Raw genomic sequence first — 27,478 nt, forward strand, 5'->3', positions numbered from 1 at the left:
AATCTAGATCAAATGCTAAAAGTGACTAGTACATTTATTTTCATAAGGATGAATATCAAAATGACGCGGTAACGAACGCGGTCGCGTAGCGACGACGGTTGTTATTAACATGGCAGAATAAATTGCATGTCAAATTAGAAAGGATTTTAATTTATTAGTATATATGTGTAATGTAATGTTATATAGCCTATAGCACTTCTGAAGAATGCAGCATTCATACAAAACAAAAACAAAGTAAATCGATCCCGTAGATCCAGAGATCTTAGCGTTCAAACAAACAAACAAACAAACAAACAAACAAACAAACAAACAAACAAACAAACAAACAAACAAACAAACAAACTCTTCCGCTTTATTATATTAGTATAGATTACGGGCATATGGGGAGAGGAGATTTTCAATTGAAAACTAACAAACGGCAGCTGAAGAGGGTGCCTTTGAGACGCTAGACAGAGGAAGGCATTAAATCGTTTTGTTCTTATGTAGGTACTAATAGCCACAACGTAGCCTTTTATATACATTTACATCCTCTGTTTTTTTTCAGCTTCACAATGTATTCCTCAAACAGCAGGGTAGGCAGAGGGAACCTAGTGTTAAGACACTCTGTTCCTCTTTTTCTGTTGGCTTCGAGTGGCGGAACTCAACACAAATTTAAAATTTACGTTAACACTAATGTATTTGTAAAATATTTACCTAATGTACCCACGTTTTATGTATGGACTGGTTGTGGGGTTAATGGCATTGCTCATTATTTATATTTAGCTTACTAAAACCTTGTTAAATATATGTATATGATATATATGATATAAACACTGTTTTATGACTAGGAGACTTGGTCCTCATATCGCTTCGCCATCTTCTGATCGCTTCGCCCGCTGTAATAATAAATGGCTAGGATTTGCTTTCCCTTATTATTGCACTTACAACAGTTCTTCCGGATATGTTTTTTTTTCAACTTCACGCTGTATCCCGCATGTAGCAGGATGGGCATTACGAGCCCAGTGTTAAAACACTTTGATTCCGACTTTCAGCCGAATTTTGAGGTATTGTGTGTTGAGCGGCGGACATCAACGCCGCGCTTTACCTCGACATCAGAGCAAAGAAATGAAAATATGCAATATTTCATATCTCTAGTAGGAATCGAAACCACAACCAGTCGCGTTTACAGTCACACACTTGTGACAGCACGACTGGCTTTCTAATATTCTTGTTCTTTTTCTAAAATAAACAAATAAATATGGAAGTAACTTAAGTGCTAAATAACCATAGATTTTCACACATTTCCAATACAATTATGTTCTACATTAAACATGTAAGGCGTTACGGATTGAAGCGGTTTCAATAAACCTAGAAGCGTGGTTATAGCAATATAACAGCCCTTAAGGGTGTTTACCGCTTCCACTTACTATCTCTAATGGGCCATGTGCAGTTTATTGTCGAAAATTGCATTTAGCAAATGAAAATTCTATGGGTTTTTTGTCTTTACGACAAAATGGTACTAAAAATTCATGAGTGTAGACATCCCTAATAGAATGCGTGAATGGGTTTCGTATAACATATATTGCTTCACGCTGTTCTCGTACACAGTACGGTAGGCAAAGGAAAGTTAGTGTTAAGATAAGTACTCCATTCTTAAATATTCCGCCGCATTCTGAAGATATTGCGTATTGAGTGACGGAATTTAACGCCGCGGTTTTCCATAACACCAAAGCTATGAATATATTAAGATATTGAAAGCATTAACATATAATACACTCTCTTAGAATAATTATTTCTTATACTATTTATGATTGATGGCTTATATTAATATGTATTAGGATTTTTGTATTTTTATTTTTTTAGTAAACACAAAATCTAATTGTTTAATAAAAAAAAGTGATTCTATAAGGGTTCCATTTTTACCTTTTAAAGGTAAAAGTATAAAAAACCCTATACTCTAAATATAATTAAATACAATTAATTTTAAAAGTAATATGAAATATGTTGAAAATTGTTCAGAACGAGTCATTAGCCTCAACAATTACGAAGAGGATTTTCCTGATATCACATTACATTAACTTTTATAACAGCGCGCGTTAAATATTTCTGCTGAATTACGTACGTACGTATATAATAGGTTACAATTTAGTAACAAATTCTATAATATTTATTATTTAAAAACCGTAAGATGAAATATTCGAGTTAAGCTTAATATCTATTTAAAATAACAATATATAATTAGCACTCAAACCTTCAACCAAGGGTTAAATTTAATGCTTGTACAGGAGCGCACAAGCGTACGATTCTAAACACGACAGGCTTTGGGTTCGATTCGTACTTGAGGGACTTAATTATTTAATATTTTCCTTTCATTTCAATGCTGAGTTTCAATTAATCGAGAATTCGGCAGAAAGTGCGGAACGAACTAAAAAAATATAATTATTAAAATGTTTCCGTTTGTGATATTTAAGAAAGTCCAAATAGGAAGTATCTAAACAACTTTTTTCCTAGAAGTAACTATTAATTATAACTAATATAGTATAAAAAAAAATCTCATATACTTATTACAATGATGAACAAACAAAAATAGCAATAACAGAATATTTTGGCAAGTTATTTAACGAAAGAACAAAACAAGAGGCAAGTACTATCATTGTACGAGATCTGACAACAGTATATTATTATACTTCTTCTAATAAAACATAATATACTTGCCAAGTAATATATCATAAGTATTCATGATTTGCCTGTATCATATATATGAGCAAATATGCAAAATGTTGATCACGTCGTCGCGTATTTACTACTTTGGCCTGAGTTCAAGCCAAGCCTGTATATAACGGCTATATATTAGGCTAATATTTCCAAACGTTTTGTAAGGCCAGTTCCAGATTTCCATACAAAGTTCAGTTTTCATAAATATTTTCTAGTTATGTATAATAATATGTGTGGTAAGCAACATAGTACCAAAATAAATACATATATCTATCTTATTGAGGTCATCGTGGCATAAGCTTGTGAATGTGAACTCGACGGTTGTGGGTTCAATTCCTAATATGGGCAATGAATGATCAATCTAATTTTCCGTTGAATTCTGGAGGAATTTGCGTATTGTGTGGCGGAACTAAACGCCGCGTTTTGCCTCAACACCAGAAAGAAGAAAGGAAAATAATCAATATTTCATTTTCTCGAGTGGGAACCATCGATGGCCTAAACAAAAACTAAAAGTAAAAAAATATTTACTTTACTTTTTAAGTTGGCATGATTTGCAACTTCTTATAAGATCTTGGCATGATAATATGAGGCTAGCATCATATCTTAGAATTCCCAATGCTCGAGCCAAATTTGTGTTCCAATATATTTTTTAAGTATATTCTTTGGCAAGTATACAGTGAGCTTAAACGTGCTTTATAATGGAATGTCAGAAGTGAAGACGTGTACGTGACCCGTAATTATTTATTATATTCGAAATTAAAGGTATTATTATCTTTGGATTTTGTATAATGATTAAAACAAGTCAAATCTATAGAGATATTGGGTTAGTTCCTTGCTGAATCGGGTACATAGCAGGATAGGCAGAGGGAACCTAGTGATAAGACCACACAGATTCCCACTTTTTACCAAGTCTTGGAGTAATTGCATGTTGAGTAACGAAACTCAACGCCGCACTTTGCCTTGGTATCAGACTAAAGTGAAGTTATTAATTAATAATAATTTAATTCTTGGATATTATATTTGGTTCCTTTTCCATATATTGCTGATGATATCAAGACAATCACCCAACTAAAACCAATAAAACCTAGATAACCACCAGGAACCCTGAAGTAAATATATCAAATATAAATAGATTTTAAGAGATTCTCCTATCTTCACATGCAGTAACGTTAGCAGCATCAAAAAGGATATTACAGCCCATAAATTGTTATTATACCGCGTCCATAGTACTTTAAGCTTTATCGATCCTCGACGAGCAAATTGGCCGACTTATTTCGCATTTTCCATCATAATGCTATAACATAGATTACTAGAGGACTCGACGCTTATAGCAATTTGTTCGATATCGTCCAGCATAAACAGGGTCCCTATGATCACCATTTTAGGTTAACTAAGTTACGAAAACGATATATTAAAAATTTTATATATATATATATAGTTTGTGTTGTATGTGTGTTTGTTTACGCTGTGATGCCGCAGCGAATGTAAGGCCGTTAATGAAGTGGAATCCAGAGGCTTATGTGGCTCGATTCGGCGCGTTCGTCATTATTAAGGGAAGCATTCACTGAGGGCTCTCAGGTCTGCAATTGTAGGTATTTCTTTATATTTTTTTACGGTAACGCTGTATACCGCACATAGCAGGGTAGGTAGAGACACTACGTTCCCCATTTTCCACCGAATTTTGGAGGAATTGCGTGTTGAGTGGCGGGCTCAACGTCGCGCTGTGCCTCGATACCAGAGCGAAGAAATGAAAATATTAAATGTTTATGTTGTGTTGTCCCGAATGGAAATCGAACCCATAACCTGTCGCGTTTACAGTCACCTTTTGTGCCCCTCCTCCACGTCTGGCCTCGTAGCTATTTTATATATGGCCAAATTAATAGTTGTCAGCACGAAAGTAAGTTTCTTATAGTAAATATTTTTTGTTCCATGCACGATGGAGCAGGCCCTTTTAATTATCCACATTCCGAGTGGACAAATTGTCCACCAGCTTTCGGGTCCGGATATTAATTTCGATACATTGTCCCTACCCGGCTATATGAAACGACGCCCATTATTTTCAGCTCACAAGACACGATTTAAGCGCCCATCTTATAAATTACTAGAATTTGTTATAGCTACGACAGTATTTATTCCTCTAAAACGCTTTGTGCTCAACAAATTAAAACAATCGAAGCAAAAATGGAAAGAGCGAAAAAGCGAAAAATTTCAACATCAAACAATCCCGCTGAGATATGTTTTAGATAAAGATTATTTATACAGTGTCTTATTTTCCAAATCCAATTTCCGCGTGAATACACGAGCTGGCTGTAAATAACACAGACAAAGGAAGGCTTGCAAGAATCGCGAACCGTTCGATACATTATGCAGACCACGCTTCAGTGCGCCAAGCAATGAGCTCTGTAAATATAGCTGGCACATCTGAAACGACGTTTTTCCACCTCCCCAAATATTTTTTTTCCATTGACTCCATACAGTTTCAGGGCTATTTAAAAACTTTCGAGCGGTTAAACCGGCTTAGTAAGTTAATTTCTGCTTCAGTCGGGTCGGGATTCCGAACAATGGGTGTAGATTAAAGCTTTTCTAAAGTTCGCAAATTTAAGCCGTAATAAACAGAATAATATTGGTAATTGTTTTTGTTCACTTTTGTGTGTTAACAAATCTGAAGAATTGTGGGATCATTAGCGTTGTGAAAAATATCTGATATAGTAACAGGGAGGCAAAAAGGAAGTATCGGGGTGCGCGTTATTAGCTCAAGCTTCAATAATACGCGAATGCACCCTATCGCCACATTCGGAAGGCACTATTTCATATACTTTTGTTTCTGTTAATTTTTTGCCATGTCTCTGGGGCGTAGAGGAAAAGTCGTGATTTAGAGACGACAAAAATGTTATTTTCGTTACGCGGCTCTGTGTGAACGTTAGTTGTGGGCTTGCGTGACATATTTTTCTAGTGTCGAGGATGACAAATGGCAAGATAAATCACGACGGAAGCCAGGTTTTCTTTCAAAAGTTTTATTTTCACACATTCGAAAGCTTTTATGTAGTGTGACAGTCTCATTATTTTTGCTTTATGGTATCTAATCGCCATTGATGGATAACTTTTTTCTTCTCTTGTAATGTAATAATAATGTCAATGATAGAATTATATTTGATTTTTTTTCTAATGCGATCCTATCTTTTACATTATAGTATATACTATATAAATATACCTAGTAAACGCAGTTTCACTATACATAGGGAAGTTAAAAAATATAAGTTATCTATTACTTCTTCTTCTTATCTTCTTTTACAAAAAAATTTCTGTTTGGTTCGATTTTCGTGAATGATAGAGTTTATCACCGATGTGAGTATAAAATGATAAAGGAGGGATTTGTTGTAAGCGCTCATTTCCGCCGGCGTCGAGTTCGTTACATTCAGTGGTGCCCCCCTGACGGGGTTGACATCATCTATAATGAAAACTCACAAACAAAGATTTATTTTAAAGATATAGCAAATAAAAATATTTTCTATGAAATATAACATAAAACCTCTTTTCTATGACAGATTAATTGTGTTTTGACATTGTCTAAATATACTTCTAAGGAGACACAGCATAAAAATTACAATAATGTAATATCAAAATTTCAATAATGTTTAGGAATTCGTATCAACGGGGCATGCTTACTATATTTTTTAGCGTTGGATCTAAACCTTTGGCAATATGGGAAACGCATACTCAAGATGGATACATAACTAGATTCTTAGATCAAGATATCAAGTCTATGGTATTAGAAATAGGGGGCACGAATGTAAGTACTACATATATTACCTGCCCGAAAGGCAACATGGTCTTAGGTATCACGATGCCCTTTTTAGTAATGGTTGTAAAGAATCTTAAGAAATATTTTTCATTTGAAGTAACAATACTTGACGAAACTTTGACTCGAAGGCGATTTCGTGTGTCAAATTTCCAAAGCAGCACTCAAATATTGCCGCTTTGCACGGTAATGCCAATCGGTCTTTCTGATGGATGGAATCAAATACAGTTCAATTTGGCGGAGTTTACTCGACGTGCTTACAAAAAACAATTTGTTGAAGTGCAAAAGCTAAAAATCAATGCAAACATTCGGCTTCGGAGGATTTACTTTACTGAAAAGCTAATACCAGATGATCAATTGCCACCGGAATATAAATTATTCTTTCCATTACCTTCAAAAGGAATGAAAGGTAAGCAAGCTTTACAAGGGAAAGTAGAGGACAAAGGAAACGTGAAACCATCTACATCTCAATTTAAAAAGCCACAGGAGCAACGTGTCCGTGTCTCTGTCGAAAAAATAGGCTCACAAGTTCATGTTGCTTCGGTGAAAACTTCATTGACACAACCACCTAAGGAAGAGGATCAGGAAAAAAATATAGTTCCAGAAGGTGACAAACCAGAGACTCCGCAGGTAAATGAAAAAGTGGAGGATTCCAACATTCCAGCAGAAGTGATAGAAGACAACGCTCCTATTGGTGTAGATGAGACAGAAGGTGCAAATGAGACAGGAGGTACAAATGAGACAGGAGGTGCAAATGAGACAGGAGGTGCAAATGAGACAGAAGGTACAAATGAGATAGAAGGTACAAATGCCACTGAGGAAACCGTTGAAAATTAATAAAAGTAAATTACAGTTATGATGACTTTAATATTTTTTTAATTCGAGAATATGTTTATTTTATTTTATTCAAAATATATTTACTTTTTGTTTTAATATAATATTATAGGTATAATAATGGAATGGAATAAGTATATGGATATTCTTTATTTTGTCAAATAAGTTTCTATAACAATACATTTATACATGCTGGTTAATTTTTTTATTTAAAAAATATTTAACGTCAATCATACATAAAAATACGTCTTTAGTGACGTAAATTTCGACGCTTATGTTAAAATAATCATGTTCAAAAATACATATCAAAGTGGATTATTATCTATATTTTATAGTTGTGGTTCAAATCCATTAGCCATATGGGAACTGGAGGTCAAAAATGGTCACATAAAGCGTCTAACTGACAACGAGGTAAATTCGATAGTCCTTGAAATTGTTAGTGCAAATGTTGCTACAACTTTTATTACATGCCCAAAAAGAAATCAAGCTCTAGGCATCAAACTTCCCTTCTTGGTCATGATTGTGAAAAATTTAAAACGATATTTTTCATTTGAAATAACAATTTTAGATGATAAACATATGCGAAGACGATTTAGAATTTCAAATTTCCAATCTACTACAAACATTAAACCTTTTTGCACGAGCATGCCGATTGGTTTATCAGGAGGATGGAATCAAATACAATTTAATTTATCAGATTTTACACGTCGTGCTTATGGGACACAATATCTTGAAACTCTTCGAGTTCAAGTTCACGCTAATGCTCGTTTACGAAGAATATATTTCAGTGACCGTCTTTATACAGAAGAAGAGTTACCTCAAGAATATAAGTTATATTTACCATTAGAAGGTAAGCCCAAAAAGGGAAAGCTAATAAAGAAAGAAGAAACTGTAGTCACCAAACCTTCATCACGACACATGAATGCAGTAGTCAAGCCGATTGAAGTGGAACCGCCGGCGGTTATTGAACATAAATTGAGTGAAGCCACTGTAGTACCTCCAGAGGTTGAAACTGAAGGAAAAACAGAGGCACCTCCAGCAGAAGAGCAAATCATGGCTCCAGACGTTGAAACTGAAGGAAAAACGGAGGCGCCTCCAGCAGAAGAGCAAGTCATGGCTCCAGAAGAACCTGCTGAAGTTGAAACAGCAGATGTACCACCAACGGAAGATATAGAAGCAAAGGGAGATATTAAAGAGCCAGCAAATGAACCAATTATTGAAGAGGTACCAGTTGAAGCAGAATCGGCAGAACCTGTGGAACCAGTAGATTCATAATGTCAAAAATATTTTATATTATAATTTATTTTTTGTATACTGTCATGTAATTTTATTTTTAAAATAAAATATTGTTATATGTTATACATCGATCTTATATTTGTGTTTAACCATACATTTACATACACACATATATATGTATATATAAAGCTAAAGCACATACATTATTTAGATATATATATTTTTATTGGTACAAAATAGATTTTAATGGTGTTCATCCACCTTGCTTAAAATATGCAAAAGTACCATCTTGTTTCATTTTTATAGGGTCAATTGTTCAGAGAATTGAATAAAAAATAGAAATTTCTACCAAGAGGCTCATTTCAAAATCACGATCTCAATATTCCTTTTTTATTACACTGAATACGTAAGCCGGGATATCTTTAAATATGTAAACAAAAATGCCCGACCCGCCTTCTTTGTATATAGGCTTACTTTAGATAATAATAAATGTTTTTAACAACTATGGAACTATGATAAAAGGCAACATGGGCAAAGCTACCTTTAATGTTAGAAATTGGTGATTTTCATATGAGGGAATCTTTTATGGATTTTGTTTACGTAGGCCTAATATAATAAGTACAATATTGTAAGATGTTTCAGTATATTTAGAATTTTAATAAGAAATTTAAAACAAAAAATATCAAAATAAAATTTATATTTTTTATATTTTTAGCTTCACGCTGTTTCCCGCATATAGCAGGCAGAGGGAACCTAGTGTTAATACCCTCTGTCCTCCACTTTTCACCAAATTTTTGATGGCATTGCGTGTTTTTGCCTTGCCAAAGCGAAGAAATGGAAATATTAATAAATAATAATTGATTCCTCCGAGATCCGAGAGCGAACCCACTACAGTTGCGGTACAACACACATTTGTGCTGCTAGGTTAGGATGGCCTAAATTTATAATGATAAAATATTATATTTTTGTTGTAAAATCTTGTAAACCTCATATAAATTATAACTATTTCAAAGGAAAAACTAGAATTAACGTGAAATTTTAGTTTAAAACACTATTACATTGTATCCAAAACCACATATATCTTTCAACGTATTCCCTCAGCATAAACGTTAGTAATAAGCTACTGTAGCATGGTGAGCTATAAATCACATTGCAATGCGAGTTTCTTGCGAGGTCTAAACTGCAAGTAGGGGCGAAATAGAATAAATTATACATTAAAAGAATTAAAGGTCAGTTGTGGCCAGTTGTGATTGTAAACGTGACAGGTTGCGAGTTCGATTCCTACCCGAATAAATGAAATATCTAATATTTGAACTGCACTCTCGCACAAAAATCGCTGACGTGGGTATGAAAGCCGCTATGCTGAAATGGGACTGGGCCGGACAAATCTGCCGCATGCCTGAAGAGTCTTGGGCGAAATTTTCTACCAGGTGGATTCGAAGCTCTAAAAGGAGAATTGGCAGACCAAAACGGAGATGGCGAGACGAGCTAGACCATTATAAGCCTGACTGGTGCTCAATAGCGCAAAATAGACCAGAATGGAAGAAGTGGAGAGAGGCCTTTGTCCAACAATGGGATGGTGCAGGCTAGGGAAAAAAAAAATAAAAAAAAATATTTCAAGCAAAGCACAGCTTTAAGTTATTAACACGCAATGCCCCCAGAATTGCAAGGAAAGAAGGGAGCAGAAATATTTTAATGGAAAAGCAATGTTACCTCAACACTAGGTTCCCAGGTTCCCTTTAAAATGTAGTGTAAAAGATACATAATATTCACTTGTTAATCGCTACAAACCCAAGACTTAAGCCAACACGTTCAACAAACTACACCAGCATTTCAGTCCGCTGTGCTGGCTTCGTAATATTAAATCTTTAATTTACTGCTACATTATTAAACGACAACAAAACTGATTATACGTAAATTGCTTTTAATTATAATTAAAATTAATTTACATTAAAATAGGGGTTTTAATACATTTTTAATTTTGATCATGTAACAATTATTTTCTCATTTTACATATATTTATTCATCTATTTATTTACTCAATTTATATGGTGTTTTTGGAGTTTAGTACCTCATGAGGTAAAAAGGGAAGTTGTCCGTCTGTCTCTCAAGATCTAGAGATTGGGTAGAGATGTCAAGCTGAAATTAATATCATATCTTAAAATCCGTGGTCCCTTGAAGCACAGAAAAAACTATAGACGAAGTTTACGAGCATTTGTACATCGATTTGGCTTTTCCAACTCGCACTTAACTGGTTTTTTAAATCACCTATCCCGTTATTACAATCCTCGAAGGTCAACTTTGAAATAGTTCTGATCAAAGAAAAACTTAAACAAGCCTAATTATATCCACAAATCGAATATTTTATTCAATTGTAATTGTTCTACAAACGAAGCGAACTTTAAACATAATCAGAAATTCAATTAAAATTCCACAGGGATACTCCTAGTTGACCCGGAGCAGGTCTAAACCAATTTGGTGGACATGCCCCGCCGTCCTAGTCTACTCACGACGCCTAATTTTTGAAGTTGTAAAATTTACGGCAAAGGGTTATCCGTCTGAAGTAGGGCTTACACCGGACGTGCCTAGTTTTAGTTATAGGAGAATCTATTATTGTTAGATATATTTTGTTAGATTATAATGGAAAATGTTATATTTTTATTTTTATTTCTGTATCGCGACAGCTGTGGGTTCGATCCCCACTCGAGGAAGTGAAATATTTATTTACGTTTATATGTCCATAACTTCGCTCTGGTGTCGAGGCAGTGCGGCGTTGAGTTCTGCTCCTCAACACGCAATGTCTCCAGAATTTGGCAGAAAATGGGGAACGGAGTGTCTTAACATTAGGTTCCCTCTGTTTACCCTGCTGTGCGGGATACAGCGTGATTATTTTTTAATTTTATATTTTTAGCAATTGTCGATTTTATATTCTGATAATATAATATTTTTTTTTCTTATAGTCACCCAAAATTATACATTCGGTCATCGTATTGTTATGGGACAGCCTCCGACTGAAACGATGGTTATGGGTTCAATTCTTGCTTATAAGAATAAATTATTTTTAATTCGGTATCGAGTGAGAGTTTTTCGAATTGGTGTAAAAGGAGTATACCTGCTGCATGTACAGAAAATTTTGGAGCTTTACAAAAACAATATACAAGCAAATAAAGATTTTTTTAAAACTTCCAGAACATATTTAGATGGATGACCGTTTAGCATTAGCTGCATCGAAGAGTTTCCGTGCTTCGGAGGGCACGTCAAGCCGTCTACCATCGGCCTCGGTCGTTATCGATTGATAGCAGCCGTTAAGCCACGTCAGAGGTCCTTAGGTGATCTGACAGTTGACGTTAGGACACCGCTACCTGGACACTGAAAACTGGAAATAGTGATAAAAGTAAGTGATAAACAGAAAGATGAGAGAGAGAGAGAGAGAGAAGGCATCGTGCAATTGGAGGATATCTTATTGAACGTGGTTTTGGGCTTATTAAACTTATCGAGGGAATATTTGTTTTAATTTTTTTTAAGTTAGTAAGCCTAATTGATCGCGACAGTTTGGGGGTTCGATTCCTACTCGAGAAAATGATTTTTTTAATATTTCTTTCTGGTATCGAAACAAAGCGCAAAGGGGTTCCGCCATACAACACACAATGAATTCAGCGCAAGCAATGAACGCTCCAGAATTCAATAGACGGAGGAGAGCGGAGAGTCTTACCACTAGGAAGCTTGAAAAAAGTGATATATATATATATAAGACAAAATTTATGTAAAATAAACACAATAATCTGTCAACAAAGTATCTACATAATATTTTAGTTGATGAAAAGTGAAAATACATTTCCCTTTGCATGGAAAGTTACGAACACACGTCGGGACATTATGACTAATGACAGACTTTCATGCTTATTGCGAAGTAAAAAGCATTTTTGCTCACAATTTACATGAAATATTGAAAAATAAAGACGTTTTCTGTTGAAATAGAAATCATTTTCGTGTATCTATGTATAGAAATGAAAGGAGAATTGTGTTTCATAAACAATGTAAAGCGTATTTCTTATATTATTTTAGATGTTTATTATTATTTTAGAATTATATTCATAGCATTCAAAAAGGCGGTCTAAAGTTTTTTAAAAATGTGATATTTTACATTATAAAAAGAATCGCTCTGGTGAAAGGTAAAACGTGACGTTGAGTTTGGTTACTCAACACGTCCCAAGAATTCGACGCAAAATGGGGAACGAAAGTATCTTAATGGGTACGGATTTTCTTTAACACTAGGTTCCCAAGTTCCTTACCTATATGCGAAGTAATCCTAAAAAAAACACGCAATCAGTATCGAACTCCAACACCTTTACTACTACAGTCAACTTAACGACTATACCACCGCTATATTTTACTATGAAATATAAATAATAAAAATAATAAGAAAAATTAAAATTTGTTGTCCATTGTGCCCATAAAATATTCTTAGCGCTGACCAAGATTGGTGGAGCAGGATTGGTGGAATTAATGTCCAGGCTTCGTGAGAGATTTATCTGCTGACTGCTCCAACACTTACTCAAATTAAAGCTATGTATTTGTAGATATTCAGTTATAACTTAAATTATTTATATATAGAAATGCATAAAAATAGTAAATGTATGTTTATAATATTTTTTATATAACATATATTTATAGCATATATATATTTATTTTATTTTAGCTTCACGCTGTATCCCGCACACAACAGGGTAGGCAGAAGGAACCTAGTGTTAAGACACTCCTTTCTCTATTTTCCAAATTCATGATATATACTTTGAATACAATAGATGTATAATAGGGGAAGTCTAACAGCGTCTAAGTATAAACTTCATGGTTGTCAGAACGATAACGGGAAGAAAACGGGAAGTCAATACAAATTGCCAAAAATTTTGTGTTGACGTTGATTGAAAGCGAAAATTGTGTCTTTAATTCGCCCTCGAGGGAGTTTTTATCATAAAGATATTTCTCCGTTTCTGTTATATAGTTAAAAATACAGAAGGTAGGCTCTTTAGTGAGTACTTGTGATTTTTATAAGGATAGAAGCGGAAAAAAAAAGTTATGCATTTTTATGTTTTCTATTCCCACTAACCAAGGTACCCATATTATATGGGAAAGATATACTTAGAGATAAAAATAATATTAGAAGTATTATGTACTCACTTGCAGGGCACAAGCGTGTTACTAAACGCGACAGGTTGTGGGTTCGATTCTTACTCGAGGGAATTAAATATTTACTAATTTCATTTGGCTGAGTATGGGGAACCAAGACTCTTACTTAGTTCTCTCTGCCTATCCTGCTTTCTGCGGGATACAGCGTGAAGCTTAAAAAAATATATTTTTAGTACTATTTAAATTTTTAAAAGTTTTTATATAGAAAACATTTTAAAATAGCAGCATTTGATATCAAATGTCACAAAGATATATTATAGTTGCAGCAATTCCAAAAATAAGTCGACATAAAGCGGACAAATTTCACGTGGACATTGTGTTCATATTGTATCGAGACATCACTAATTTTAATGTTTGAATGGCTTTCGCTGGTTCCGTATGTGTACCTTTTTACTATAAGATATTGATCGTAGAGGTAATGGAACGCTTGAATTTAAATGCGTGTGGGTTCGATTCCCATTCGGATTCTTTTCATCTCCTCTCCCTTCCCTCCCCTCCCTCTTCATCTCTTCCATCCCTCTGTTATCAAAACAAAACGCGTCGTTGAGTTCCACTGCTTTATATGCAATGTCTCGAAAATGGGGTGGAAAGTTGTGAACGGAGAGTCTAAACACTAGTTTTATTGCCTACTGTGTGATATTCGTGATACTGACAATTGAAGTAATAATAAATATTGATATTTTAAAGGCAAGTAGATAACATTACCTATAAAATACCTAATACGAAATAGAAATAAAAATATATAAACATACAAGTATATCATAGGTAAAATAGTATTTTACATTCATTAAAATGTACCAAAACAATTTGAATAAATTACAATTTTAGGTAAAACATTAATTTTATATTCTGGAACACAGGAATAATTAAATTCTACCACATTTTAATATAGTCATATAGCGTGGATTGACAGATTACATTAGCTCTAGCTTGTTAATAGTTAATTATCCATTGCTTTATGTAAAATGGAATATATATGTAAATATGTATGTATGTATGTTTATTGAACATAATATGTGCATAGAATATTACAAATATACTATAATATTAATGAAATCAGATATTGCATAGTGTTTTTCACAAGAAGCACGAAAATCGGCAAAAAATCTTATTCTATTTTATATATATACATAAAAAACAAATAACATACCAACCGAATTATAAACTTTTTTTGAAACATTCAAAAAGTAATGGGAAAATATTTTAAATAACAAAAAAATATTTTTTAAAGTGTTATTCAGCTACTAAGAAAAAGAAAATATTAAGCTTAATTGATTCATCTAAATTATAACTCTATATTGGATGTATGTATGTAGCTTTTCGCAAGAAAATTATAGTATCACTATATTTTTAAAAATGTTGTTAAATCTATATATATATCTATATATATAAAATCGAAAGGTCACTAATTCATCACGAAATCTCAGAAACTACAAGTGCTAGGAATCTGAAATTTTGCATAGGAGTTATTTATAGGACGTAAGTGCTGGCTAAGACGGGAATTTGCAATATTCTACTCCTAAAGGGATGAAATAGGGGTTGAAAGTTTGTATGGATTTTTTTTAAATCGCCACCGATTTTTATAAGATTTGAAATTTAGACTTTTAACAATATTTAATTGAACACGTGTTTTATGATTTATTAGGATTCATCCCTAAGGGTGCAAATAAGCGGGCGAAGCTGCGGGCGTCCGCTAGTTATTATATAATTTAATGAAACCTAGCACTAACTAATTGAGTAAATAAAAACACAATATAAGAACGACATGAGAAGAAATCGCACAGCATCTATGTCTCAAGCACGAGGTCTTACAGCGAAGCAACTGTGTTTTGTCAAGCAGTCGTATAATAGAGTGTACGACACCGGCTATAATAAGCTGGGGCATGTTTCATATTTCATATTTTCAGAAATGCTTCGTTAAATTACTTTGTCTTGTTAGTTTGTTAGGTTTTACCAGTTATTTAAGTATATTTGATCGTTTAAGATATTTGTTTATATTAAAAATTGTTTTTCTGTTGCATTTTTAATTATTTTTTATGATATTCTTCAGAAATATAATACTGTTAAAAGTATTTGAAAATGGTGTGCATATTATAAAGATATAGGACATAAAGACAGTCGTTGCATAAAGTGAGAAACGGAAGTGTCTTAATGGGAACGGAGTGTCTTCGCATTAGGTTTCAAGGTCCATCTGCCTACCCTAATTATGTGCGAGACACCGCCTTTGTTTATGGCCTAAATAAAAAATATTTTGATTTTGATTTTCGAATACTATCGAGAACCTTATGCCTAGACATTAAGTTGTTTGTGTTTCCTCAGAACTTTAAGACATTTTGCTGTGTTGCGGAACTAAACGCAGCGATTTGTATCGCCAGTGAGAAACGAAATTAATTCAATCAATTTGAATTCGCAACCATCACTTTTCGCCATGGTGATCTGATTGACTACTTATTTTATTATTTTCAGGTGATTTTCTTCTAAAGAATTTGTAGTTTTTATAAAAAAGTTAATTATTCTTTATAATAATAATATATGTTTTTCAATATAACATTTTATAAAGTTATAAAATAAATTGCGTATTTTATCGTCACGTAAGAATTCTTTGTAATGATTTCTCAGAGGTATAACAGTTACAGAGGAAGCTGAGAACAAATATGCTAGAGTATAATAAATAAGTAGACTAGCTTTAAACTGGCTTCAAGGAACTGATATTATCGATATAAGTTTCTATATATATACATACGCTAGTTATTTATATTCTCAGAAATTTTACTTTGAAGGTTTCCTAAGGAAATTTTAAACTTAAAGTCATAATTTTTATTTTTTTATTTTAATGTTTTCTAGATTATTGTACCTTTTTTAAAAAATAGATTGAACTAGAGATATGTTATCAAGTTCGCTCTCAAGAAAGTTGTTTGGTAATTATATTAAAGAAGTAAACTACATTTAATAAGCTAATCGTGCGTTTTTAATTAATTTAATTAATTTAATAAAAAGATATTTTCTAATGTAAGACAAAACCTATACAAGCATAATATTAAGTTCCACAAAATTTCACATATTAAAATTAAAAAGTGTACACGAGTAAGGCACGTACGTATGAATATTCATAGGATGTCGGAGATGCTATCGCTTAATAAACACCCTGTATACTCACATTGTGCTCATTTGGCTAGTACGGAGGTGCAAGCTTAAAATTTTGCTACACCATGTATACTTTTGTATTTGAAGATTTTACCTGACCCTATTTACTGATCACAATCGGCACTTTTTTCACACTTTTTGGTAGCAAAATTTTTCGTGAGCTAAATTACTATTAGAGTAACTAAATTACTATTAGATCGTACAATTTTTATCCATGTTTTATTTTCTGTAGATATTTTGATTCCGATTTATAAAAAAATATATTTTAATTTCTTCGCTCTGGTGTCGAGGCAAAGCGCGGCGTTGAATTCCGCCTCTCAACATGTAATGCCTCCAGATTTCGGCGAAAAGTGGTTATAAAGGCTGTATATTTAGTATATTTCTTTTGTTTTGCTTGAGGAATGGAATGTTTTACTAAGTCCCCCCCTGCCTACCCCGCTATAGAAGCAAAACCACGAAACTAAAAAATATGATCTAAAAAACTCAAAAAATAAATACACTTACAGCCATATTAATAATATTTACACGAACAAAATGCACAACACACAAGGCTTTTAGTTAATAACGACCAAACGGGCGCACAAACAATATCAGCAGCCGACAGTTTAATTTCGCGAGTGAATTGTTCTGAGCGCCGTCGACTCCGATCGGTCACGCGGGGCTTAGTGGACCGGTGACGTTTAACCAAATTATACGCGGGTTAATCTAGGGTTTTAAAGGGATGTCTAATATGGATTGCGAGTTTTTTGGGGGGGATTGGAAAAAAGGAAGTTTGATCGGTGGGTGGATGAAACAATATGGAAATTCACTAATTTTTATCGTAGGTATCAAAATTAATATAAAGAAATAAGCCGGTCAAGAGCGAGCCAGACTTGTTAACCTAGGTTGCCGTAGGGTTCCATATGACCGGTCTGCGTAAATGCATTTCCCAGCGAAAAAAAAGGGTCCCGTACCAAAGAGAAGTAGAACTTATATAAGTCGACCAAATCAAACTGGAGGAGGAATGCACAATGAACACAAAAGAGATTGAGACAGAGACCTTATTCCGTTATTTTTTAAGATACTGAACCCTAAACAATACTGAAACATAGTGTAAGAATGTGACATAATTTAAATGCTTATTTTAATCCAGCAGAAGAGATAATCAAAACTTAAATATTTAGAAACAATTCAATTAACAATTTAAATCCAAAAATTACCATACAAGTACATATATTTTTTTGGTTGAATCGAACCCATGAACTACTTAGTAATTAAAATATTTTTTTATATACTTAAACAAAGATTTAGTAAGTAAGTAAAATTTCAATATATGTAACATTTCACCCAGCTATCCCCCGTGAAAACAGGCATAAATCACGAGTCCACAGAGCCAGACTAATTAGGGTTTAATTTACGTAGAGGGCAGCACTGACCTGAATTACGTCTCACGCCTCGAAATCTTTAAGGTAGATTATTTTGTAAATATTATAAAAACATAATTAACCTATATATTAAGAAATAAATAATAATGCAATAAATGGTGAAATTGATAGAAATTTCAACTGGCTTTGTCTAAAAATATATTGGCGTCCTTTCAGAGTTTTACAACTCAATTAGTCAATCAGTAAGCTTATGAATAACAAATCATTTAAATATTATAATGATTAAACGGAAAAGAGGTGAGTAGTAATGGGTTTGTTTCCCTCTGGATGAAATGAAATTTAATATTATCATTTCTTCGCTCTGGCATTACCTCCAGGATTCGGCGGAAAGTGGGGAGCTGAGTGTCTAAACACTAGGCTCCCTCTACCTACCCTGGTTAAACAGGCTTAAAAGAGTTAAGAATCGTTTAACTTCTAAAATGTTACATTAATTGAAACATAAAATATAAAGGTAGCCGTCAATCTTAGTCATATTTCAAAAGTTAAGTTGACGATAATTGAAAAAGTTAACTCTTTATACTTACATCGGGATCAGAAAAGGCGAATTATTAAACCAATTAAAAGTTTGTAACATTAACTGAATTAACGCACAACAAATTTCATTGAAAGTTACTACCTACTTACTCCTTTAACGCGGATTTATATATAACCTGATTTACTCCATGCCTTTTGTTTAGTATAAGCTAGAATTTTCTTTCTTTATCGAAATCGAAGCAATTCTACAGGTAGAGTACCTCTTTATATTAAAAAAACTTAGGTATTTTCTGAGCAACCCTTTTATAAATTTTAAAAAAATTCTGTTTGCAAATATAAAGATAGAGTCGCGCATATAGCGTAGATTACATGTATTATTGCAGCTAGTGTAGGCTGAAATGGAATAAAAAATTCAATACGAAAACGTCTTGCTTTTTGAATGTGAATCTTATTATCTGAACGAGTAGGTGGCAAATCGCTAAATAGAAACATTCAACTCATTTTCCACCGACATTGAATATTCTGCCGTGTTTGAAGGAAAAACAAAGTGTTAAATTGCGTGGGGAGTCGCCTTTGAGTCGGTCGCCTTGTTACGGTAGTTTGGTCCTTGATGCGTAGTTTTAGAGTTGTTTTTTGTTTGGAGTGGGTGAGGGTGAATCGTGTAGAAACTCTTCCTGGTAAAGGAGACACGTCGAGATATGGGTCAAGTGGCAACCTACAGAAGTGCGGGTGCTCGCGCTGCGGGCGCTGGGTTGCCGTCCTTAGTATTCGCGTTTGGGTTGGTTGTACTTGAATTTTTAAAAGAAACTATGTTATGTAATGAAAAATGGATGAAAATATACGCCATTTGCTACGGTGCTACGAGCTACGGCGTAGCACTGTAGCTCATTTGCATGTGATTTACTTTGTCTAAATGTATAATGAAACGTTATATTTATTCTAAAATTATATCAATTATAATAATTAATTTTGTTTTACATTTTATAGTGATTATAATCTGGAACATTTGTAGTGTTCATTTGCAATGCAAAATGGTAGCGACTCCAATTGTATGAAACAAAGCTGTGAAATTATGAGTACTATTCGTGGAACCTTCAGATTTTAAACATAATGTAGGACAATGTTTTAAGAGCTTCTTTTTACGTTTTTTTTTTCAGCGTGAACACTGTATCCCGCAAACAGCAGGGTAGACAAAGGAAATATAGTGTCAAGACACTCAGTTCTCCACATACCACCGAATTTCGGAAACACTGCGTTAATGGCAGAGCTTAAAACCGCGCTTCTCCTCGGTACCAGAGCGAAGAAATGAATATAGTAAATATTTCATTTCCTCGAGTGAAAATCGAACCCATAACTTGTCGCGTTCTTAGTTACATGTTTGTGCCCTTTTAAATATATAACAATGAAGACATCAATATACAAGGTGCTGTAGTTTTCTCTTGTCTGGTTATATATAATAAACTCATACGAGTAAATAAGACAAGCAAATACAGTCGTTCTTTGTTCGTTCCGCTTTTAAAAATTAAATTTCGTAATTTAAAGTGACTAAAAACAAGTGAAATAGTGATTTAAATTATATTTATAAGCAACTTACGTGGTTGCAATTTTCATTTTAAAAAGTTGTAGTTGATTAAGTGTTTAAAATCTGGTCTAAAGTTTTTTAGTGCAAGAGGTCGACGGGCAAATACCCGCATTTTTTATTTATAAAATGAACAGTCGATAGAAAAAAGTATTGCCTTAGAATATAATTACCATATTTGCACTAAACGCTAGCCGCTTCGATAGCCCAGTATATAGAGGTGCAGATTTAAGTAGAAGCCAACGTGTGAGCAGAGTTCAAGACCAAAGCACAAAATATTTTTTAAAAAAAATTATTTTTTAAAAAAAGTATTTTCATAAAATTATTTATAATGTCAAGCACGTGTTACATTTGTAAATTGAATGTACTGGTTACGCAAAAAAGAATAAATTGTGCAAAGTGTCAAACCAAATACCACTTTGAATGTGTTGTTCGATCGGGGACTAAATCCAATATCGTACGAGGACTGTGGCTTTGTGCGGCCTGTAAGAATAAGTCTCCACCTACTTTAGTGGAAAGTGGAATTGGAAGTGCTCACAAAACTACCGAAGAGACAGTCGCCTCTGATGATAAGTGGCTATCGGCAATTAGAAACGAAGTGCAGAAAGTTATTACCCAAACTGTAAGTACAGAACTGATAAAAATTCGGGAAGAATTGTGTGGATTGCAAGATATACATTCATCCATAGAGTATTTGTCAAATATTTTCGACACGGTGAAACAGGAGTTGGAAGAAGCAAAAAAAGAAATTTTATTATTGAAGAAAGATAATAGCGAATTAAGAGACATAGTAAATAGTCACGCAAATGCAATTAGTGTTATTGATAAGGAAGCCAGAGCAAATAATATTGAAGTGCATTGCGTACCCGAACATAAAGGTGAAAACTTACTTAAAACAGTGGAACAAATTGGAAAAGTTATAAGTATTCCTATCACTGAGGGAAGTGTAGTTAAATGTACCCGGGTGGCTAAATTTAATAAGGCGTCCTTGCGTCCAAGATCGGTTGTGGTTAAATTTAGTTCATCGTTACTAAGAGACAAATTTTTGGCAGGAGTAATTAATTTTAACAAAGCTAATAAAGAGGATAAGTTAAGTACAGCGCATCTTGGGTTATCTGGAGAAAAGAAACCAGTTTTTATTACAGAGCACTTGTCGTCTACAGCTAAGGATATCTACGCTGCAGCTCGTATTTTTGCCAAAGAAAAAAATTATCGTTTTGTTTGGTCGCGTAACGGCAATATATTTTTACGAAAATCGATTTCTAGTGACAAATTATTAGTGAAATCTAAGGACCACTTAGTTACTTTAGCATAAGGATTGTTTCAAGTATTGCTTCTTGATTGTAAAAAAAAAAGATGAGTTATCACTTTAATATATTTTATCAAAACGTTAGAGGTATGAGAACAAAAACAAATGAAATATATCTTTCTGTCCTTAATTCAAATTACGATATAATAATTTTTACAGAAACTTGGCTTAATTGTGGTGTACTGAATAATGAGTTAATAGATGATAGATACTATGTGTTTCGTAGGGACCGTGAATCCGGTCAATCGTGTAAATTGGATGGAGGAGGAGTTTTAATAGCAGTGTTAAAAAAGTTTAAATGTTATAGGATCAGCTCGTGGGAAACCAACTGCGAAGATATCTGGGTCAATATAATTTTAAATTCAAAATCTATTTATATATGTGCTGTATATATTCCCTCTCCACTCAATATTTCCACTCTTGAACAATTTACACAGAATGTTGAACAAATAATAGTTAACGAACAATCACATGCTGTTGTTGTTGGCGATTTTAATATCTCGTCATTGAAATGGAGTTCTGCTGATCACACTTGTATATTAACTCCAAGCAATAGCAGTAAGGCAGTATCCATCATCAGTGATTTCATGGCATTAACAAATCTATTTCAATTTAATTGCGTCAGTAATGTATATGGTAAAACATTAGATCTTGTGTTTGGTACAATCAATAATATAAAGGTAAAGAAAAGTAATTTCTCTGTATGCTCTGTGGATAATTTTCATCCGCCTTTAGATATCAACCTTAGAACAGACTACGATGATTCATTATTAGCTACAAATTCTATAATAAAGCACGATTTTAGAAATGCGGACTATGGACAAATAAACAAATTTCTTCGAGATATAGATTGGGAATCTTTATTTAGTAAATGTGACAATATTAATGAAATGACTGATATCTTTTACATACAAATACGAAAAATTATAGATAAATGCATTAAGAAAAAAGTAGTTAAGCAAAATTCACCTTATCCAGCATGGTACTCAAATAAATTAAAAAGACGGCTTGCGGAGAAAAATAAATATAGGATACAGTTTAAAAAATACGGTAATCCGTTGGACGAAATTGAATTCAAAATATTGAGAGAGAGGTGTGAAATTCTTATTAACTTAGAATATAAAAATTACATTACTAACGTTGAAAATAATATTAAAATTAATCCAAAATTCTTCTACTCTTATATTAAGATGAAGCGTTCTAACAAATGCAACTTCCCTGCTTTAATGACTTTGAACGGTGTTTCGTCAACCAATGGATCTGATATTTGCAATCAATTTGCAACGCACTTCTCAAGTGTGTATACTTCACAAAATTTGACAACACTTCATCCATATAAAGCTACATTGTTAAATTGCACTTCAGAGTTGTCAAAAATAAACATCCAAGAGAAGGATATTGTCGATAAATTAAAATGTATTGATACAAATAAGGGCACTGGACCGGACAATATACCTCCCTTTTTTGTTAAACAGTGTGCTGTCCATCTAGCTAAGCCTCTATTCTTATTATTTAATAAATCTTTATGTGTAGGTGAATTCCCATGTTCATGGAAAGTTGCAAAAGTTGTCCCCGTCTTTAAGGCCGGTGATAGAAAAGATATTTCAAATTATAGACCAATTTCCATATTGTCAGTTTTTTCTAAAATATTCGAGTCATTAATTTGCCCAGTGCTCACGTGGCATATGAAATCAGAAATTATAGAAAATCAACATGGTTTTATCACAAAACGATCCACTCTGTCGAATTTGGCAATAGTTGTTGATGATTTAGCTATGGCGTTGGATAATTCTGAACAGGTAGATTGCGTTTATACAGACTTCGCCAAAGCATTCGACGTCGTCGATCATAGTATTTTATTAAATAAACTTAGTGTGTATGGTATCAATGGCAATCTAATTAAATGGCTTAGGTCTTACTTGTTGAATCGTAAAATGAATGTAGTCTTAGGGGGATATCTGTCGCAAACGTTTATTGCGACCTCTGGTGTCCCTCAAGGTTCCATTCTTGGCCCCACATTGTTTGGGTTTTTTATAAACGATATACACGACTGTTTTAGGCATAGTAGATTTCAATTATATGCTGACGATCTTAAAATATACAGCAAAATTATTAACATAGCCGACTCGATTAAATTACAACAAGATTTGGATAGACTTTCATTGTGGTGTGATAATAATAACTTAAAAATGAATCATCTCAAATGTCACATTTTAACATTTAGCCGTAAAGTTAAAAATATTAACTTTAACTATTCTATAAATGGAAATATTTTAGGAAGAGTCAACCAAATTAGCGATCTTGGGATCATATTAGACAATAAGTTAAGTTTTATTCCACATTTAGACGACATAATAAAAAAGGCACTAAAATTGCTAGGTTTCATTTTGCGAGCCTCAAAAGAATTTAAAAGATCTAGTACCAAAATAACATTATTTAACTCTATAATACGTAGTAAGCTTGAATATTGTTCTATTGCATGGAATCCTCATTACAAGTCACATGAAAACAGATTAGAAAGAGTACAGAAGAGATTTTTACGTCAATTGGCTTACAAAGATAACTTGCTGAAACAAACTAAAAGCTATTCCGATCACTTAAGATTTTATAATGCCCTTTCTTTATCTAATCGTAGAGATTTACTTGATCTTTGCTTCTTACATAAGATTATAAATGGGGGTATAGATAGTCCAAATTTGTTACACAGAATAGGTTCAGCAGTACCAAGGCACAATTCTAGAAGCCACAATAAAAATAAGCACACTTTTAAAGTGCGTTTCTGTAGGAGTAACATAGGCAAAGCAGCTCCATTAAATAGAAGTCTAATATTATATAACAGCATATTCAAAAAAGCAGCTTTAGATATATTTAAACAATCTATATCATCTTTCAAACTACAAACAAAAAAAAATATGTTTTCTCTTAAAAAATAATTATCAATTAACTTGAAATTATTAGTTATGTTTTTTAATAGGTAAAATTATTGTTAAATTTTTGTGTTCTGTTTCTTATATAGTACTTATAAGTTTTTTATTTTTATTATACTTTATATAAATTATTATATTTTATATATATATATATATTTTGAAGTGTAAGTAATGTTAGTGTAGAATGATTTGTATTGTGTTTGTTTTCTGTTGTTTTTCTTTTTTATTTCATGCATGTCAAGTTAGCCTGTAAGTGGGGTATACAATTAATGTAGTACTCACGTAAGATTGTTTTTGTTTTTAGTGTTTGTATTATTATTGTATACAACGTTGGCTTCCTATTAAATAAAATAAAATAAAATAAAAATAAAATTGTAGGTTCAAATACAAAAAAAAATATTAATTCAAATAGTCATTAACAAAAAATATTCCATAAGCAATAAAGATTTAAACAGATATTTATTGGCAGCATGTTTTAATACAACTCACTGAACAAAGAGCTAAAGGTTAATTTATTTATTCATTAAATTGTTATAAGGTAAACTTTACAGGAAGTGTCAAAATAAACAAGGCTGAATGCTTAAGCGATACCCCGTATCTACTATATGGGAATGTATCACCGAAAATACGGGCTTTTGCCTTTATATTACTTTAGAAGCGAGTTTTTTTCTATAGTGATGCACAAAGCATTTTCAAAATGTAAACTAATTTACTTTTTAGCAGAAGATTTTTATTTAAGCTTGATAATGAAATGTTAAGCATCCATTTTAAATTCTGTTTTTACTAAGATTCATTAAAATTTTCTTTATAATCACGTGAGAGGATATTAACTTAAGTAGTTTGTGCTAGATAAATTACTTAGATATTATAGTACTTATATAAATTATATTATACGAGATATTTTAGCTGAAGATAATTTGTTTTTTACATTGAGTCTCCTAAAAATGAGATGAAATTAAATTAATTATGTCGTAGAAAGTGATAATATTGAAGTTATCATACTTTAAGATTATTTAGGGAAAGCAGGTATATCGAAATGGAGGCAATCAATCGATCAATCAAATCAGCCTTTTCGGGTCCACTGCTGGACATAGGCCTCTCCCAGGGTGCGCCAAAGCTCCCGATCCTCCGCCTTCCGCATCCAGTCGAAGCCAGCAACCTTCTTCAGGTCGTCGGTCCATCGAGCTGGAGGGCGCCCTACGCTACGCTTGCCGATCCGCGGTCTCCATTCAAGGACTCGTCTACTCCAACGGTCATCGGTCCTTCGACAGATGTGTCCAGCCCATTGCCATTTCAACCTACTAATTCTGCGAGCGATGTCGGTAACTCCGGTTCTTTTCCGGATAACCTCGTTCCTGATTTTATCTTTCAAAGAGACTCCGAGCATAGCTCGCTCCATAGCACGCTGGGCGACTTGGTACTTGTGGACTAGATCGACTGTTAGTGTCCACGTTTCGGCACCATAAGTCATGATATGGAGTATAGGATTCAAATACAATGTTTAATATAGGAATTCAAAGAATATTTTGTGTTTCTTCTATGGAATGGGTAATTGTAGGCGGAGTACACATATTTTAGAAGATGTATTTATACTGCGTGTTGAATGGCGGAACTCAACGCTGCACTTTGCCTCCAAAATTTAAATTGTAATAAGATCTTTTAGACAAATTTATTATTATGTCTAAAAGATATTATTACAATAATATGCCTAAAAAACCTACAAAATTAAAGGTTGCCTTTAAAATATGAAATTTCGCACATTACTTTTGAAGGGTTAAGGGACCATAAATAAAGCTGTATCTCGCGGCGGTACCGCCTTAATCACGCAGTTTATCTCTAAACGCTACATTAACTACGAAAGCTTCTTGAAATATTCTCTTCACAGATATTAAGATTCATTAAACTTCTAGTTCGTGGTACTTATCGGGTCTTCCGCTGGAAAGTTTGGCGACCTCTGGTGCTATCATAATTAGTTAGCCCAATGTCATATGAGACATTTGACAGGGTGTATACTTATATATTTATGACCAGGGTAAATACTAACGGGTTATTTTTTTTTATTATTTTTAATTGTTTGTTACTTTTGAATTTTATAGTAATGTATGTACTATAGCAAAAAAAAAAAAATGTAATGTAAACAAAAAGAAGAAAAAAAGTATTTTCATATTTTAAGTACTACAAAAATATTGTAGTTGCTATATTCTTTCTTAATATTTCGATCTAATTATAGTTTATACGCATTATTCTTCTGAATACGACATTTTTTCTAAAAGGAACTGTCACAATTAACACTCAAAAGTCGTCGAAAACGAAAAATAACATCTAAAACGACCTTTTCGGAAAGCTATCACAATGTTTAGGGAAGCACGTTTTCGTCCACTTCATTAAATTTAGCCTAAAAGTTCATCTCGCTGAATTCATATTCAATTTGTCGCTTACAGGAGCCGTCATAAATTTTTTATAGGCACATAAAAAGGCTGACGGTAGATCCTTTTTGTACGACAAAACGACCACCAACGTAGAAGAGGTGGGGATTAAATTTAAATTTATCTAATTTAGTTTATTTTTTAAGTTTAATGTGTTTAAATTTAATATCTCATGCAATTGGGGTCATAAGGGTGCAGTGGGATTGCATCTAGTTGTAAATGCAAAGATGGGGAGTTCGATCTCCATTCACAGTTATAAACTATTTTTTGGATATCCACTTTGGATTACTGAGATAACTGGACTATTGAGATAGCTTCACTAATTAAGAGTAATGTGGAGAACGGAATACCTTGGCACTAGGTTGCCTACCTGCAGGATAGGCCTGACGTAGTTCAAATTTTCACATTTATACAAGCTTGACATTTATCTTTAGGTGTTTCACAA

At 33.2% G+C, this 27,478-nt stretch overlaps 1 protein-coding gene and 2 pseudogenes across 4 annotated transcripts in view; 2 read left to right on the forward strand and 1 right to left on the reverse strand.

The window, feature by feature from the left end:
- The window catches only part of Sema1a (semaphorin 1a), a 331,748-nt gene that overhangs the window by 130,646 nt on the left and 173,624 nt on the right, over window positions 1-27,478 (reverse strand). The gene's annotated exons all lie outside the window — the stretch shown is intronic.
- On the forward strand, window positions 6,326-7,330 carry LOC146531987 (cilia- and flagella-associated protein 20 pseudogene; annotated as a pseudogene).
- Window positions 7,616-8,602, forward strand: LOC146531988 (cilia- and flagella-associated protein 20 pseudogene; annotated as a pseudogene).

Source organism: Heliconius melpomene, chromosome 14 (genome assembly GCF_056956725.1).
Source record: "Heliconius melpomene rosina isolate 202511_hmr_F chromosome 14, ASM5695672v1, whole genome shotgun sequence".
NCBI lineage: Eukaryota > Metazoa > Arthropoda > Insecta > Lepidoptera > Nymphalidae > Heliconius > Heliconius melpomene.